We start from the raw sequence: 16360 nt of genomic DNA, 5'->3' as shown, positions 1-16360 counted from the left end.
GCGCTGCCGGCCGCTGGGGATAGAGGAGGGGGCCCCGGACGGGGAATGAATACGGGCCCCCTCGTCTCTTAATAGGCCCCTGCCGCACAGGGTGCTTTTCTTACGTGCGCACATCAAGTTGTCGCCCAGTGAGGCTTTGTCTGTAAGTAGAAGGAATTTATAAATGAACTGGGAGCCAGGGCACAGTTTTCAGAGAGCAGGAGCAGAGACAGAATGCACAGTACAATAGATAATGCTTGCACCATTTGGATGAATTGTAGTGTGCAAGATGAGATGCAGGGAGACCAGATACAAGGTAACTATGGCTGATGCTGGAAAAAGATAAGACATATAAATGTTTTAGTAACTACAAAGGAAAGGGTGTAACGTAGCAACGTTTCTGTGGAGAAAGTGACCTGATTTTATGTTTGAAGAAAAAAAGCAGAATTGAGACAATGAACCTGGGAAACTGACTCTTGACAGATGTGTGACTGTAACTGGTAATGGATCTTCAGGTCCTTTACCATAAGGGGAAATTATAAAGACCTGGCTTTTATTCATGTTACACTTCAGGTATGGAACAGCTGTTGGCTTAGGTATTGCTCAGGCACTTGGCAAATGAGGGAGCTAAAAGAGAGTCTATTAAGGGAAAACAACAGAGGCGCTAGCACTGCTCCTTGAGGTATAGCAAGAGCCAGATCCATACAGCTGAGAGGGATTTTCAGAAAACACACCATAACAGGGGTGGGGAACCTTTTTTCGTCCAAGGGCCATTTTGATATATATAACATTATTCGTGGGCCCTGGTGCAGGCCATGCCCCCTCCATGTGATGTCACATGGGGGCAGAGCCACAATCGCCAGTGAATACAGCAATGCCTGGAGCATCCTGAGGGTGCTCCTAGGAGCTGTAAGGGCAGCGTTGTGACAATCTGAAGCATCCTAAGGACGTTCCAGGCGGCACTGCTGCATAGATTCTGGCTGCAGGGTGTCATTATAGGCACCATGCTATCCCAGATGAGGCTAGCATAAAAATGCTCAGAGGGCCAGACCAAATGATTCCGGGGGCCTTATACGGCCCCCGGGCCTGAGGTTCCCCATCCCTGCAATATTGGAATGATTAGAGATATGTGACAAAAAGAGAGAGCAATGCCATGGACCCCAAGTTAATGGAAAACCATGTGAAGTGCTAAAGGTTCCAAGTGCCAAATTAGAAAAGATAAAGTTAGATGGTAACAGAGTTATCTTTAGCTGTTTAGCATCCAGGTACTCAAGTATGTAGCAACTAAGGACAACGAGAGAAGGGGCAGTGCCCAGAACAAGATCCAGAGAGTTATTGTTCAACATTGGTGGGAGGGTAACATTCGTAAATGGACCAATACATTTTCTTTCACCTGTGCCGTCACTTCTGTTGTCCTGGATATGCCATTACTTGTGCAGAGAATGGAAATTGGCCTAGGACTCCATGGATTCCTAAAGCAACTCTTTTGACCTATGCTCTGCCATGTTATATTGCAATATTTGTATACATGTGCATGAGCTAGTACTGGCATGCAGGCTTACCCACTGCAGACACACCCTGTCAACTGGCATTTGCTGGTTACCTAGATACTGACAACCAATATTGACCGTTTCTGGTAACTAGGTAGCTACAGTAGCAGTGAGACTACAATACAGCATACAGACACCAGGGCTCATATTCTGCTCTGTATTGCAGTGTAGTGAGCACCAGCAGACTCATACAGTGTATAGGGGCTGATCTGAGTTGCACGCTTACCGCACGCAATAACGATGTTCGCGTAGTTGCCCGATGTTATAAGTGCTGCATGTGTGTCTTAGTCGCATACCGATTGTTACCGAATGGAGATGTAGAACAAATTTGGGTACAGGGAGTGTGGATTTTAGTGGGCGTACCTGGGAGGTAGCAGGGCGGTGGTTACGCAGACATGGGCATGTCGCTGACAGCAGCTGTGTCCGATGATGCTAAGCCGCTCATTCAGGAGTCCATCCATGTTCAGGTGGAGAAAGTGGCACCTGCTGGTGCAAGTTTTGATCGTGCATCCGATGGACACACCAAGACCGATTTCCACAGGCAGAAGACGATGAAAGTAGGCATCTTAGGGCCTGATTCAGACCCACTCGCGAGCGGCTGTACGCTCGCAAGTGGGTCGATGGTCTGCACTGAGCATGCGCACGACGGAGGGAGCTCCGTCGTGCGCATGCGCCAGACACGACGAGCGAAGGACTTTCCTTCGCTCGTTGTGTCCGATCAAAGGGGGCGTGCTGTCAATGTTGATTGACAGCACGCCCCCTTTGGTGGGCGTGCCGGGGGCGTGCCTCCCTGACGGGGGCGTTCCCACGGGAACGCCTCCCGTCAGAAGCCGGCCCACTGACATCACTAGTGATGTCAGTGGGAGTGATTTTGGCTCTGATAGAGCCAAAATCACTCCGGAGCTTGCGGTTGAAAACCTCAACCGCAGGCTCCGGCTCGCAATTTCGATGGTCGCGATGGTCACGACCATCGCGGCCATCAAAATGCACGCTCGTATAGCCTGTGGGTGGTGACCCACAGCTATACGAGCGTCCAGGAGGACGCTCCATGAAAAAGGAGCCCGGCCCTCATGCAGAGCGTGCGCTCTGCTCAGAGCGTACGGCTCTGAATGAGGGCCTTAGTTTTAAATAAATTGGGCACAGCATTAGCATTAAGCTGGGTACACACTGGGGCGATATCAGCCCAATATGTTGTTTCTGTCTGAATCAGAACAACATATCGGCCGGATCGTTCTGCTTAGCACTGTTTTATACTTTCTGTTTTCTATATTAAAAGCATGTCCTACTTTGGAGGGAATCGGTAGCGGCAGCCCGATACTGGAACAGATCCCGGCAGCGTGAGCCTGACAGCGCTGGAAATCCTGATCGTTGTAAGGTAAGTATAGACTAACCTAACCCCCCTAATCCTCCTTAGGGGTGCCTAACCCTAACCTCCCCCCCAAGTGCCTAACCCTAATCCCCCCTGTAAGTGCCTAACCCTAACCCCCCCTTCCCCGCTGCCAAAACATAAGTCCCCCGGTGGGGTGACTAACCCTAAGTCCCTCCCGGGGGTGTCCAACCCTAACCCTCCCTCCCCCTAGCCTAACCCTAACCCTCCCGGGGGATGCCTAACCCTAAGTCCCCCCCGGGTGCCCTAAACCAAACCCTCCACGCCGCGGCTGTCCACTCGCGGCGCCTGGCATCCCTTTGATCGGGATGCCGGGCGCCGGTCTCCTGGCATCGGTGAAATGAGCGGCATCTACATCTAGACGCCGGGCTTTTCACCCTCGCCGCTATATGACAGTCGGGAAGCCGGCTTCCCGATTGCATCCGATTTGGAGGGATGCAATCGGGAAGCCGGCTTCCCGATTGCATCCGATTTGGAGGGATGATTCAATTCCCCATGATGGTCCACTGAATGCTTCCTGAATGGTAATAAAGGCACTGCGCAATAATCTAGCTTCCTGGGCCAGTCTGGTCCACAGGGAAATCCCTGGTGGGCCCCACTGCCTAAGGACTCCACCTCCTCTTCTAATGTCAGGTTTCAGACTGTGCACTAGATTTATACACTGTTAAGTTGCCCACACACATAGCGATGTGATCTCAATCACACGATGTTTACGATTTCCCCCTGAACTCTCCCCGGGAGCTCCCCGGCAGTCCTGCACATGATTTGGTATGAAAAAGCTGCCAATGTGACACACGATCCATCGTGCCTCCTAACTACTCCAGTGCATCCTGACTTGAGATTGTCAGATCTGCCCTACAGCACGGCAGATCTGAAGATGCGATGGGCGACCTGCGGGGACGCGCATCGCATGGTGATCGTGAGTCGGGACTCATGATTTCCTCACGATTTGGCCATATTTTACACGATCTGTCGTTCCAATGCGTCGGAATCGGCCACACTCTATGTGTGTGGGCAGCTTGACTCTATTACAGGGTTAGATACCAGGTAGAGCAGGAATATATATGAACAGACCATGCACTGTAGTATCCATGGTGTCTGCAGGCTATGTCCTCTCTAATGGTTGGCCAAGCCTCTGTGATGGCTGGCTACACCCCTTAAGCATAGGTCTCTACCACCGCCTTCACCCTGTGGACACTTCATGCCCCAGTCCCACACTGCTAGCTTCACTCACTTTTTCCTCACATCACATACTGTAGGATGAACAGAACTAGGAGCAAAGACTCCTTACTTATAAGCGGTAAAGAGCACAGCTTCACGCCTTGGTGTCGCATGTCTGGCGGCAAAACATAGAGCCTTGCATTCCCTCCTTTACATATCTTTTGTTGCTGTTTATTTGAATCTGCAGAAAAAAAAGCAGAAAATGCAAGAAAAAAAGAAGAGGAAATAGTGAAAAAAAGAAAGCACCCCCCAACTAACCCCCCTTCCTCACCCAAAGAAGTTCAAAACGTTTCTAGCATGAGATGGCATTTAAAGTACGTATCATATATGTCTTCTACTAATCTCTAGCATTCTTTTAAACTGGAACTTTCAAGCTTGTACTCCTTCTCCGAAAATTCCCCAAACAGTTTAAAAATCACCCCGTGCATTTTAAGCTACCTCAGCTCAGACAAATGTGTAATCTGCAAATATGATCTGCAACTGAATAACATCAGAAAGTTCTGAAACTGGCTCTGTTAGAAATGAATCCTACTTGATAACTGCATAAACACAATTCAATTTCAGATATAATCATCAAAGGTTACATTAACTAAGGGAAATGTTATTTTTTGGTTTTGCAGAGACCTGATAGGTGCTATAAAGAATTTCAGCATTTTTACAGGAAATTCAGTTTTGAAATGAACATTGAAACTATCGTGTTTGCAAAAAAGGTAGCAAGTGCTATGAAAAACATATAAAGTGAAGTGTTATTGCTACCCGCCTAGAACTGCACATCAGTACTTACTAGCACTACTCAATTAAGAAATATATGAGAAAATTCTAAATGCAAAAATAATAAAGAACACAATCAAATATTTTTTATCTACTCATCAACATGCAAAAAATAAAAACTAGAACCATACACCTCTGTACTATTGGGTGATTGTGGTTTTGCTGAATGACTTTTCCTGTGGGTTTTACCTACACACTATGTGATGTATCGTACGATATTACTTTCCGATGCGGAACGGAATGATATATCGTACACATCGTAAAGTGTGTACGTCTGATCCATCGTTCATGACCGCTGTTCATCACATTGTCCCATCGGCTGTTCTGCGCGCCAGATGGGACAATGCAATGAATGACAGTGCTGTTACATGCAGCATGTAATGACACATCGTGCTGTCCTACACCAGATCGTCCAGTGTACGGAGCGTGCTATGTATTGTTACATCGCAACGTCGCTGGGTCGACCCATCACATACCAAAGTCTTCAAGATAAGTCTCAAGCAAGAAGGTGTTTTATTAGGCATTGTACAAACTTACGAAACTTCAGAACTCAGGGCCTGATTCAGACCCGGTCGGATCGGATCGATGGTGGCCCAGAGCGCATGTTCACGACGGAGCCGGCTCCGTCGTGCGCATGCGCGAGACCCGGATAGCGATGGGCAATCCGTCGCTCCGGGTCTCGCACCAAAGGGGGCGTGCTGTCGATGTTGATTGACAGCACGCCCCCTTTAGTGGGCGGGCCGGGGTGGTGGCTGCCCAGACGAAGGCGTTCCCATGACAACGCCTACCGTCTGGGGGCGGCCCCACTGACATCACAAGTGATGTTAGTGGGAGAGCTTTCGGCTCTGTTTGAGCCGAAAACTCTCTGGGGCTTGCGCCCATGAGACCCTACCACAAGGGGTATCGTCGCAAGCCCGATGGTCGCGATGGTCTTGACCATCGCGACCATCATCCTGGCAACCCACAGCAATGCAAGCGACCAGGAGGCCGCTCCATAAAGAAAAAAAACGCCCTGATTCACAGCGAGCGCTCTGTCAGAGCGTCCGGCTCTGAATCAGGGCCTCAGTCAGAATGTTATTAATATGGGCTCATACTTCGTAACTACATATAGGGTCATTAGAGAGCCACAAAAAATATGAATTTGTTTTGTAGAAAAGCATTTATTTGGTTGCCATACTCATACAATTATTGGCCTGCTTCCGGACCTGGGGGGACATGTACTAAGCTCTGGAAAGTAATACATTGGAAAGTGATAAACTACCAGCCACTCAGCTCCTAACTGTCATTTTACAGGCTGTGTTTGGAGCTGATTGGTTGGTAGTTTATCACTCTCCAGTTTATCACTTTCCAGAGCGTAGTACATCTGCCCCTCGGCGCTGTACTGTTGCACACTAGCCCACCATACAACCGTCAAACATGTCAGTGAGTAGCCATCTTGGGGACCTGCACAGTTTGGTGCAAATACCAGAAAAGAATAAGTAGAAATAACAGAAAAATCAGGTAAATCAGGTCAATTCGAAATATATGGAAGAGGGTTTCTCCCTCCAAAGGTGTTTACTGTACTTCTCATGTGCATGTGTTGACAATTACCTTGTACACAGTGCCAGAGAAAGGTCCATGGGGGCCTGGAGCTGAAATTTATGAAGGCTCTATTGTGTGTGGGGTGTGACCAGCGCCACGTGGAAGTTACTAGTAATGTTAGAGGTGTGACCAGTGTTGTGCTGGGGGTATATTAACATGAAAGCCTTTGAACAAATTAAATCTACCCTTGTTAGCGTGACCATAATATGACATAAAAGAACAATGGAACTTGGGGCCTAATTAAGAGGTGGTCACAATGCCAATGTTTGCGGATCTGAGCACTTTGTTTTGCACTTCGTATGTGTCAGAATCGCACTGGTCATGGTCCAACTTAGACTGCCAACAACAGTCGCAATGAGGGCTTGGACGCATTGTGATTGACAGACAGGGAGCATTTGTGGGAGGTTAGGATGACGAGTGAAATGCAAGCATTTTGCAAAAGTTTAGGTGACGAGTCTGAGCTTGCGACTACGTCTGTGTACGTTACAATGGCTCTGGTGGCTGACTCCCAACAAACATTCAATGCAATGAAAAAAAGGGCTTGACAAGCAGTGACCCCTATAAAATACAAGGACCATTCTAGTGCCTAATATGCAATGCACTGACCATTCTAATGAACATGATGGAACAAATGTAATAGGGTGAGAGTTTAGAAAATGTGAGAGTTTTTTCACACTTTTTAAACTCGGCCAATGTTCAAAAAGACCTGAGGCTGTAACTGCTGCCAAAGGTGCATTAACAAAGTATTGGGCAAAGGTTGTGAATACTTACAGTACCAGTGAAAAGTTTGGACACACCTTCTCATTCAATGGTTTTTGTTTATTTAAATTATTTTCAACATAGTAGATTAATATTGAAGACATCAAAACTATGAAAGAACACATATGGAATTATGTTGTAAACAAAAGAGTGTTAAACAAATCAAAATATGTTTTATATTTTAGATTCCTCAAAGTAGGCCACTTCTGCTTGGATGAAAGCTTAGCACACTCTTGGCATTCTCTCAAACAGCTTCATGAGGTAGTCTCCTGGAATTGTTTTTCAACAGTCTTGAAGGACTTCCCAGAGGTGCTGAGGACTTGTTGGCAGCTTTTCTTTCACTCTGCGGTCCAACTCAACCCAAACCAGCTCAACTGGGTTTAGGTCGGGTGATTGTGGAGGCCAGGTCGTCTGACGCAGCACTCCATCACTTTCCTTCTTGGTCAAGTAGCCCTTAGCCTGGAGGTGTGTTTGGAATCATTGTCTTGTTGAAAAACAAATGATGGTCCCAGTAAGCGCAAACCAGATGGGATGGCATGGCGCTGCAGAATGCTGTGGCAGCCATGCTGGTTAAGTGTGCCTTTAATTTTGAATAAATCGCCAACAGTGTCACCAGCAAAGCACCCCCACACCATCACACCTCCTCCTCCATGTTTCACAGTGGGAACCACACATGCATAAACCATCTGCTCACCTTCTCTGCGTCTCACAAAGAAACGGTGGTTGGAACCAAAAATCTCAAATTTGGACTCGTCAGACCAAAGTACAGATTTCCACTGGTCTAATGTCCATTCCTTGTGTTTCTTGGCCCAAACAATTCTCTTCTTCTTGTTGCTCATCCTCAGTAGTGGCTTCTTTGCAGAAATATGACCATGAAGGCTTGATTCACGCAGTCTCCTCTGAACAGTTGATGTTGAGATTTGTCTGATACTTGAACTCTGTGAAGACTTTATGTGGTCTAATCTGAGGTGCTGTTAAGTAGCAGTTTCTGAGGCTGGTAACTCTAATGAACTTATCCTCTGCAGCAGAGGTAACGCTTGCTTTTCCTTTCCTGGGGCGGTCCTCATGAGAACCAGTTTCATCATAGCGTTTGATGGTTTTTGCAACTGCACTTGAGGATACATTCAAAGTTCTTGAAATTTCTGTATCGACTGACCTTCATATCTTAAAGTAATGATGGCCTGTCATTTCTCTTTACTGAGTTGAGTGGTTGGTGCCATAATATGGATTACAACAGTAGTGGTGTCCACTATATACTAACCCTACCTCTGCACAACACAACTGATGGTCTCAAACACATTAAGAAGGCAAGTAATTCCACAGATTGATTCTTGACAAGGCACACCTGTTAATTCAAAACCATTCTAGGAGACTACCTCATGAAGCTGATTGAGAGAATGCCAAGAGTGTGCGGGATGCAATCGGGAAACCGGCTGAAGTGATCCCGACTACCGGCTTCCCAACTGCTTTATCCCGGCGTGGGTTAATTGACAGGCGTCTATATCTAGACGCCTGTCATTTTCCCGAAGCCGGGCGACAGGCGCCTGGCATCCCGATCGAAGGGATGCCGGGCGCCGCGAGCGGACAGTCGCGGGGGGGAGGGTTAGGATTAGGGCACCCGGGGGGGACTTCGGGTTAGGCACCCCCCGGGAGGGTTAGGGTCAGGCTAGGGGGAGGGAGGGTTAAGGTTAGGCACCCCTGGGGGGGACTTAGGGTTAGGCACCCCCTCGGGGGACTTAGGTTTAGGCAGCGGGGAAGGGGGGGGTTAGGATTAGGCACTTACAGGGGAGATTGGGGTTAGGCACTTGGGGGGGAGGTTAGGGTTAGGCACCCCTAAGGAGGGTTAGGGGGGTTAGGTTAGTATATACTTACCTGAGGACGAACGGGATTTCCAGTGCTGTCGGGCTGCCGGGATCTGTCCTTCTGTCGGGCTGCCGCTGCCGGGAATCGAACCACCAGCCATGCGGCCGGCAGTATTTCATACCGATTCCGAGTGTGCAAAGCTGTCATCAAAGCAAAAGGGGGCTACTTTGAGGAATCTAAATATAAAACATATTTTGATTTGTTCAACACTTTTTTGTTTACAACATAATTCCATATGTGTTTTTTTTCATAGTTTTGATGTCCAAACTTTTGACTGGTACTGTATGTACATGTGATTTCTTATTTTTTTAAAAAAATTTTAATTAAATTTGCAAAAATCGTAAAAAAAACTTTTTACACGTTGTCATTATGGGGTATTGTGTGTAGAATTTTGAGGACAAAAATGAATTTATTCCATTTTGGAATAAGGCTGTAACATAACAAAATGTGGAAAAAGTGGAGCGCTGTGATTACTTTCCGGATGCACTGTATGGTACCAGATACACCCTGCAGCATATAGGGTATGCTGGATGTTGTGATGAACCAGCTAGTATTAGCTCGTATGCCCTGATGGTGTGTAGTGGTATCCTCCCTATGGTAAGATAGGTGGCACAGGATATTGAGGCACACTGTCTATGGTTCTGTGGAGAGTCTCAGGGGCGCATCTATACAGCATGAATATCAACGGAGAAAGACGCGCAGTATAAGCCTGCATGCGTGCATGGTGGAGGTCAGACCTCTGGGAAAGTGGCGTGATGGGTTCTAGTGCCTTAAAGCATTCTGTAATGAACAGAGGTAGCATTGAGCATGATGCAATGCTGACAGTTTCTGGTGGACAAAACCTCTGAATTACTGTATTATGAAGGAAAGTTAAGCCTAGTGATATGGAGTCTGTAGAGTGCCTGAGAGAGCATGCATGTCACCTCAACATCCTCTCATCTAAAATTCATAATTAAGAGCTACAATATCCTGTTGAGTGCAAGAAGCTGAGATGAAGAACTGGATAATAACTTGGTGCAATAATGACATATACTGATTAACATCCCCTTGAGATCCTGGACTGGTCATATTGGTTGAGACTCTGGTCTAATCGAAGACACTAGTGACTGATTGATGGCAAAGGTTGAGGACTGGCACTGGAATGGATTGGAATTCCTGACAAAGGTTGGATAGAACCAAAACGCTGAATATTAATGACGTCTCTGTAATCCATGTGTATTGTCCATGAGTGCGCCAGTTGGACTATGGACCTCATTCAGACCCGCTCGCTAGATGCAATCGCTCGCATCCAGCGTATGCAAATTTTACAAAGTGACGGCATGGGAAGCGATCGCTCGCCAAGGCATAAGCACAGCCACTTTGGCTGTGCGAGTGATTGCTCGGTGTATGCAGACACCCATTAGCGTATGTTGAGCCGCCCACTAGCACACGTCATCTCCAGGAAATGTATTAAAACATTGGTATATCGAGGACCATCGGTAGCGATTGCAGCGCTTGTGGTTGCCTTACCCTACCGCAAGCACTGCGAGGACTTCAGTGTAAAAAACAGGCATGTCACGTGTACTATGACGCTGGCTGTTAATTATGCAAGCCTTAAAAACGGCGTTGAAACACTCAGGCACTCCTGCGTTTGCACCTCCACTCCCACGTTATTATTGTCCTGCCCCTGTTACCACCCACAAACGGCCTCCTCTGTCACTCATTTCACTGAGCTGTCTTTGCTGGGCGAGCAAGCGGGCTGCGATCGCACAGAGTAGTTCACGCACGCGCAGAACGAAGCTTGCGCATGCGCATTCACAAACCATAGGGTCGATTGCGAGCGGATCTGAATGAGGTCCCATGTTTGGAGTATATATACACACATATATATATATATATATATATATATATATATATATACAGTATATCCGAATCAATTCAAGGCGGCACTCAGCGACTTTAGTAAACAACGTGTATTTTATTCCGATTGTTTTTATTCACGTTGTTTACTAAAGTCGCTGAGTGCCACCTTCAATTGATCCGGATGTATAGGGGAGATTGCTCCATGGAGGGCACTCTAAATATAATATGTGGAAAAGGGGGGCCCTAGACTGCACACCCTGAAAATATATGTAATGGGAGGTGCTACCTGTGTGTATGTTAGGGACCTGCCCTCAGAGGTTACCTGGGTGCGGTGGGTAGGCCCATAACCATGGCCATGATTATGCCAAAGCCTCTTTTATTATTTGCAAAATGCTATTGCAAAATGTATTATATATAATGAGTAATGTTGGAGTTGTGCATCTGTAAATCTTTTTTCCATGGAGGGCACCACTGCAATCACCTGTTTTTAAGTAGCAAGGAGGAGTGCCGGAGACTTGGCGTACACTATATACAGTATATATTTATTTGGGAGCCAGGAGAGGGGGGGCCAATCTGTAAAAGAGCTCGGTCATTGGTGGCTGGTTCCAGGGGGAGGGGCCAGTCAATGTAAACCACACAGTACTGGCCTAAATAATCCCGGCCCCCAGCTATGTATATTAGGGACCTGCTGTATGACCCGGACTGCTCCACCCCTGAAACTCCCGAGGCCACGTTCAGCGTGTGTATGAGCGTCAATGACATATAACATAATTTAAAGCACCAAGATTAGAGCAGCCAGGACTCAGTAGGAGCACACTCTACATGTACCCTAGCAGCAATCTCTGCACAAGCACAGCGCACCTGCGCTCTCAAACATCAACATTTTACAATGACTTTAAGTTAGGGGTAGGCAATCAGTGGCCCCCATCTGTAGTAGAACTACACATCCCAGCATGCCTGACTCATTTTTGCTATTTGGCCATGCTAAAACTGTTGCAAGGCACGCTGGGATTTGTAGTTCAACAACAGCTGGAGGGCCGCTTATTTCCCACTCCTTCTCTAAGCGGCAGTATGAGTCACATCTTACAATATGCTCAATTACAAACTATTCTAGTGCTGTGGTTTGTTTGCAGGGCCGTAGCTAGGGTAGTGCGGCCGGTGCCATCGCACAGGGCACCGCAGGTCGGGGGCACTGTTTGGGCCTGTCAAATTTCTGTTTATTATCATTCTTCCTTGTAGCTTTCTCTTATTTCATCCCCAGCATCTCCTGGCCTCTCCTATCTCTTCCCAGGCCCTTCCCCATGAAGCCATGGCCCTTTTTGGGTGCATTATGGGCCTGATTCAGAGCCGGACGCAATTTGCGGACGTTCAGGAAAAGGGGGTGGCTATTCAAATGAACCGTTCGCTCTTTGCGGTCTGTTCACGCCTCTATGTCTGAACGAGCGAACAAAACTTGCGGTCGTTTTTTGGATAACTATGCCCCCTGGCCGCTCGTATCCTACGTCATGTCCGCTATTTATTAGATTAATCGAGTACATCGACCAGCGTATGAACTGCTCGCTATTCTTGTGGTTGGTTTTTGCTACCACAATCTTGCGAGCAGTTCTGGCTATAAAATAACCCAGTGACGTGGTCAATGACGCTGCTGTTTTAATTATGCACACCCATAAAATGCCCGTTTTGACCTTTAGGCACGCCTGCGTTCGGATCTCCACTCCCCGTTTTCAAGCACCTTCCCCTGTTACCACCCACATATGCCTCCTCCTGTCACTCATATTAGCAGCCATTCGCTATTTAGCGAACAAACGATTTTCGGCCGCACTGACTGGTTCGCGCATGCGTATTACGATCCGTACTCATGCGCAGTTGGGCAAACATCGCTCGGAGCGAACGAGTGGCCACTTACGAGCAGCTCTGAATCATTCCCAATGTCCCTTTGAAAAATGAGGGGGGCGCCAATGCTTTTTCTGGCACAGGGCACCAAAAAGTCTAGTTACGGCTCTGTTTGTTTGTGTTTACTTCTGAAAGTTTTGCATGTATGTAATAAAATGTACATGTCTACATCTTGTCATTGTCAATCAATTCACAGACCTGAGAATGGGAGGACAGATACTTTAAAACTTGAGTTGTGGAAATTATGGACAGCTAGCAAATATGGTTTCTATTAGCTTATTTTTTAAGATCTTTTTCCCTGCAAAATATCATTGTTTTCCAATATTGATCAAATGTACGTTATAATTCCTTTCCTTTTGCACACTGAGGGCCTGATTCAGAGAAGAACGCAATACAGATGTTTTCACAGAACGAGCGATTATTTGTTATTGCACATGCACGATTGCCACAATGAGAACGCACAGCGATTGCATTGTGATTGCTCTTGTTCATATGAATCACTGGCAAAGTGAGTGACAGGCAGTCAGCGTTTGGGGGTGGTAACGGGGGGTGGTTAGAAATATGCAGGCGTGTCTGACTGTTTAAACAATGTTTCCTGGTTTGTGCATAAATTAGCCATTGCAATCACCCTCTGGAAAGACAGGGAAGTGAGCACCTAAATGCCCGATCCCACAAGACATGCGCTGCTCACATCCCTCCCCTCCCCTTCGCTCTTCTACTCACTTCTGCCTCCTAATCTCACACTAGAGTGTGCCCGTAGTCTACAGCGCATGCAAAGGTCACTGGGAAAATAGCGCCGCGGTCATTTTCCTGGTGATTTCCCTACTGTGCATGCACAAAATGCTGGGAAAATGTCCACGGCAGCTATTTTCCAGGAGATTTTGAAAGCGCTGATACCGGCGCCGACATGGGGCTCCAGAGGTGGAAAGGTAATTATTAAAAATATGGGTGCAGGATGTGTGGTGTGGGTCCCCCTGGACCCAGGGGCCCGTGTGCCCCGCACACCCTGCACCCATTATAGATACGGCCCTGATATGAGAAGTCAGCAGTGCTCAACAATGTTTTAGATGGCATTAGAAACTGTGATCCATGAGAGTATGCATTTACGATTGCTTTAGCAATGCATACATCACTGAATCAGGCACTGAATGCAATTTGTGCTATTATGTTTTTCTAGGCTTTGTAAGTGCTCTTTCATTAGAATACTCCAATACATATTAGTATTGACATTATAATCCTGTTCATTGTACCTACTATTATGGGGATTATACATTACAATGACCAGATTTTTAAAATGAAAGCCAAGGAAGAATTGTATGTGAGCCAAGCAGTGGCATGCCATTGGAGGGGGAGTATATTATGGATAGAGATATATACCATCAGTTTGTCTCCAATCCTGTAATTATAGCAGAGTTTTTTACATAGGTCTCAGTGAATTTTAGGTATCCAGAAAAATGGGCATTGTAAGGTGGAAGTGAATTCACCTGACACTGATGTGCTCAACACAGAATGTACAAGCTTAGAGTTCTACTTACAATATATGCCACAGCCAGGTAATTTATTGATCGAGCCATATTACTGAGTACCTATGGGTCTATGAGCCTGATTCAGCAGAGGACAGAATTGCTAAACCTCACACAAGTGTCTTTGCAATTCTGTCTTGCTAAAATGCAAATGCAGCAGGAGGTATCTGACATCTCCTTGGTGCATCTGATGGTCGCAATGGTTGCTCCTTTGAGCAGGCTGCGGAGGCTAAAGTCTACCACAGTCTGCCCTGGTCCTGGCAGCCTATGAGGCCAGGAAGTCTGCATCCATGGACGCAGACCCTGGCCTCACCACTCCCGGAAAATGGGGTCGATACAGGAATGCATGCCATCCCCAGCCCCGCAAACGCCCCTACCTGTCAATCAGGCAGAGGCAGGGGCGCTGAGAGGTGGGGAGCGGGTACTAATTACCCAGGCTTCCAGAAGGGGTCCGGCGCCGCCCATCTCTTTCATTACAACAGCCCGCAGCATTCTCCAATGCCTTGGGGGGAACGATCACACTGATCGTGCCCCCCACTGGCTATGCGTCAGGCTCAGGGGGCTCATAGTGCCCCCCTACCCAGCTCTATAAAAATATAGGTTTTAGTATTTTTTCCCTAAGGGGGCATGGCCAAGCCTCCCGCAATTAGGCCATGCCCCCTTCACCCGGTGTTGCTCTTGGCGCTCCTGGGCAGAGGCATAGTGGGGCCTGCATGCTATGTCATACAACCCGTTCTGCACAGAGCGGGTCCTGCACATGTGGCTCCTGACGAAGTCGATGACGAAACGCGTTGGGACCTAGTTTGGCGTTGCTTTCCATTACTGGTCGAATAGCCGGCGGAGTCCCCGGAGACGTTCGGGTGATATTCAGGCTTCTTCATTTTTATTACTTGCGGTGGTATCTGACCACTGATTGTGGTACGCATATTCATTGAACGAGTTTTATGTCTGCTGTCTGCAATAAAATCTGTTTTACTGTTTCATGCACTATGTGGCGCCCCTTCTTTCTTGCTTCCATATATATATATATATATATATATATATATTTACACACACACGTCACACATACATTACACACACACACGTCACACATACATTACACACACGTACACACACCATGCTGCAGGTTGGAGATGGAGACGGAACCAGCACCATGTCAATAACCCCAACCCTCTTGTGGGAAAATTCCGTGATTCGCGGGTCAATTGGGAGGGGTGGAGCCAAATGATGCAATTCTAATTATATTGCATCATATTGGCTCCGCCTCCTCCTCATTGTCCCGCAAATCGCAGGGGCGGGGCTTAATAACATGGTGGTGCTTGCTCTCTGTCCCCCTACATAAGCTACTGAACCCTCTGTAAAGAAAGGGAGGTGAGCACCTAAATACCCAACCCCACAAGACATGCGCTGCTCACATCCCTCTCCTCCTCTTCACTCTTCTACTCACTTCTGCCTCCTAATCTCACAATATTTCTGTTACTCACTTTGGGGTAATCCAGCTATTCCCCCTGTCATAGTAGGATCCTCTCTCACACAAACAACATGGGACCTGCCATGATCCATTACGATTCCTAGCGGGGGCTAGGCGTAAGTAAAATATAACAACAACAAAAAATCATAATGCCTGTTGCCTTAAAACTTTGCTAAAGTTTTATTTTTATTTTCTGTACATTTGTCTAAATTTTGAAAATCAACAAAAACTGAATTGTTAAAAAAACATTTGGGAAAAAAATACAAATATGGCATCTCAGTTCTCTGGAGAAAAAGCATGGGTTGCACTAATTGCAGAAAAGTTGCAGAGTTTTTACTTGCAGAGGTTTTCTTTCACCTCTACAGGAGAAGCCCGGAGAGGATATGCAGCAGTGATGTGCAGTGAGGTGAGGCAGAGCCTTTCCTGTCATGCTTAGGAGATGTAGCTTATAGACCGGCGGACTAAATACCGCCGGTCTATATACCGCCGGTCTATATCCCAACAGCAGAAGCCCGACAAG

This window comes from Taudactylus pleione, unplaced genomic scaffold (genome assembly GCF_031769625.1).
Source record: "Taudactylus pleione unplaced genomic scaffold, aTauple2 ptg000201l, whole genome shotgun sequence".
In the NCBI taxonomy this organism is placed as follows: Eukaryota; Metazoa; Chordata; class Amphibia; order Anura; family Myobatrachidae; genus Taudactylus; species Taudactylus pleione.
The sequence above is the reverse complement of the archived record's forward strand: the minus strand, read 5'-3'. Positions refer to the sequence as shown.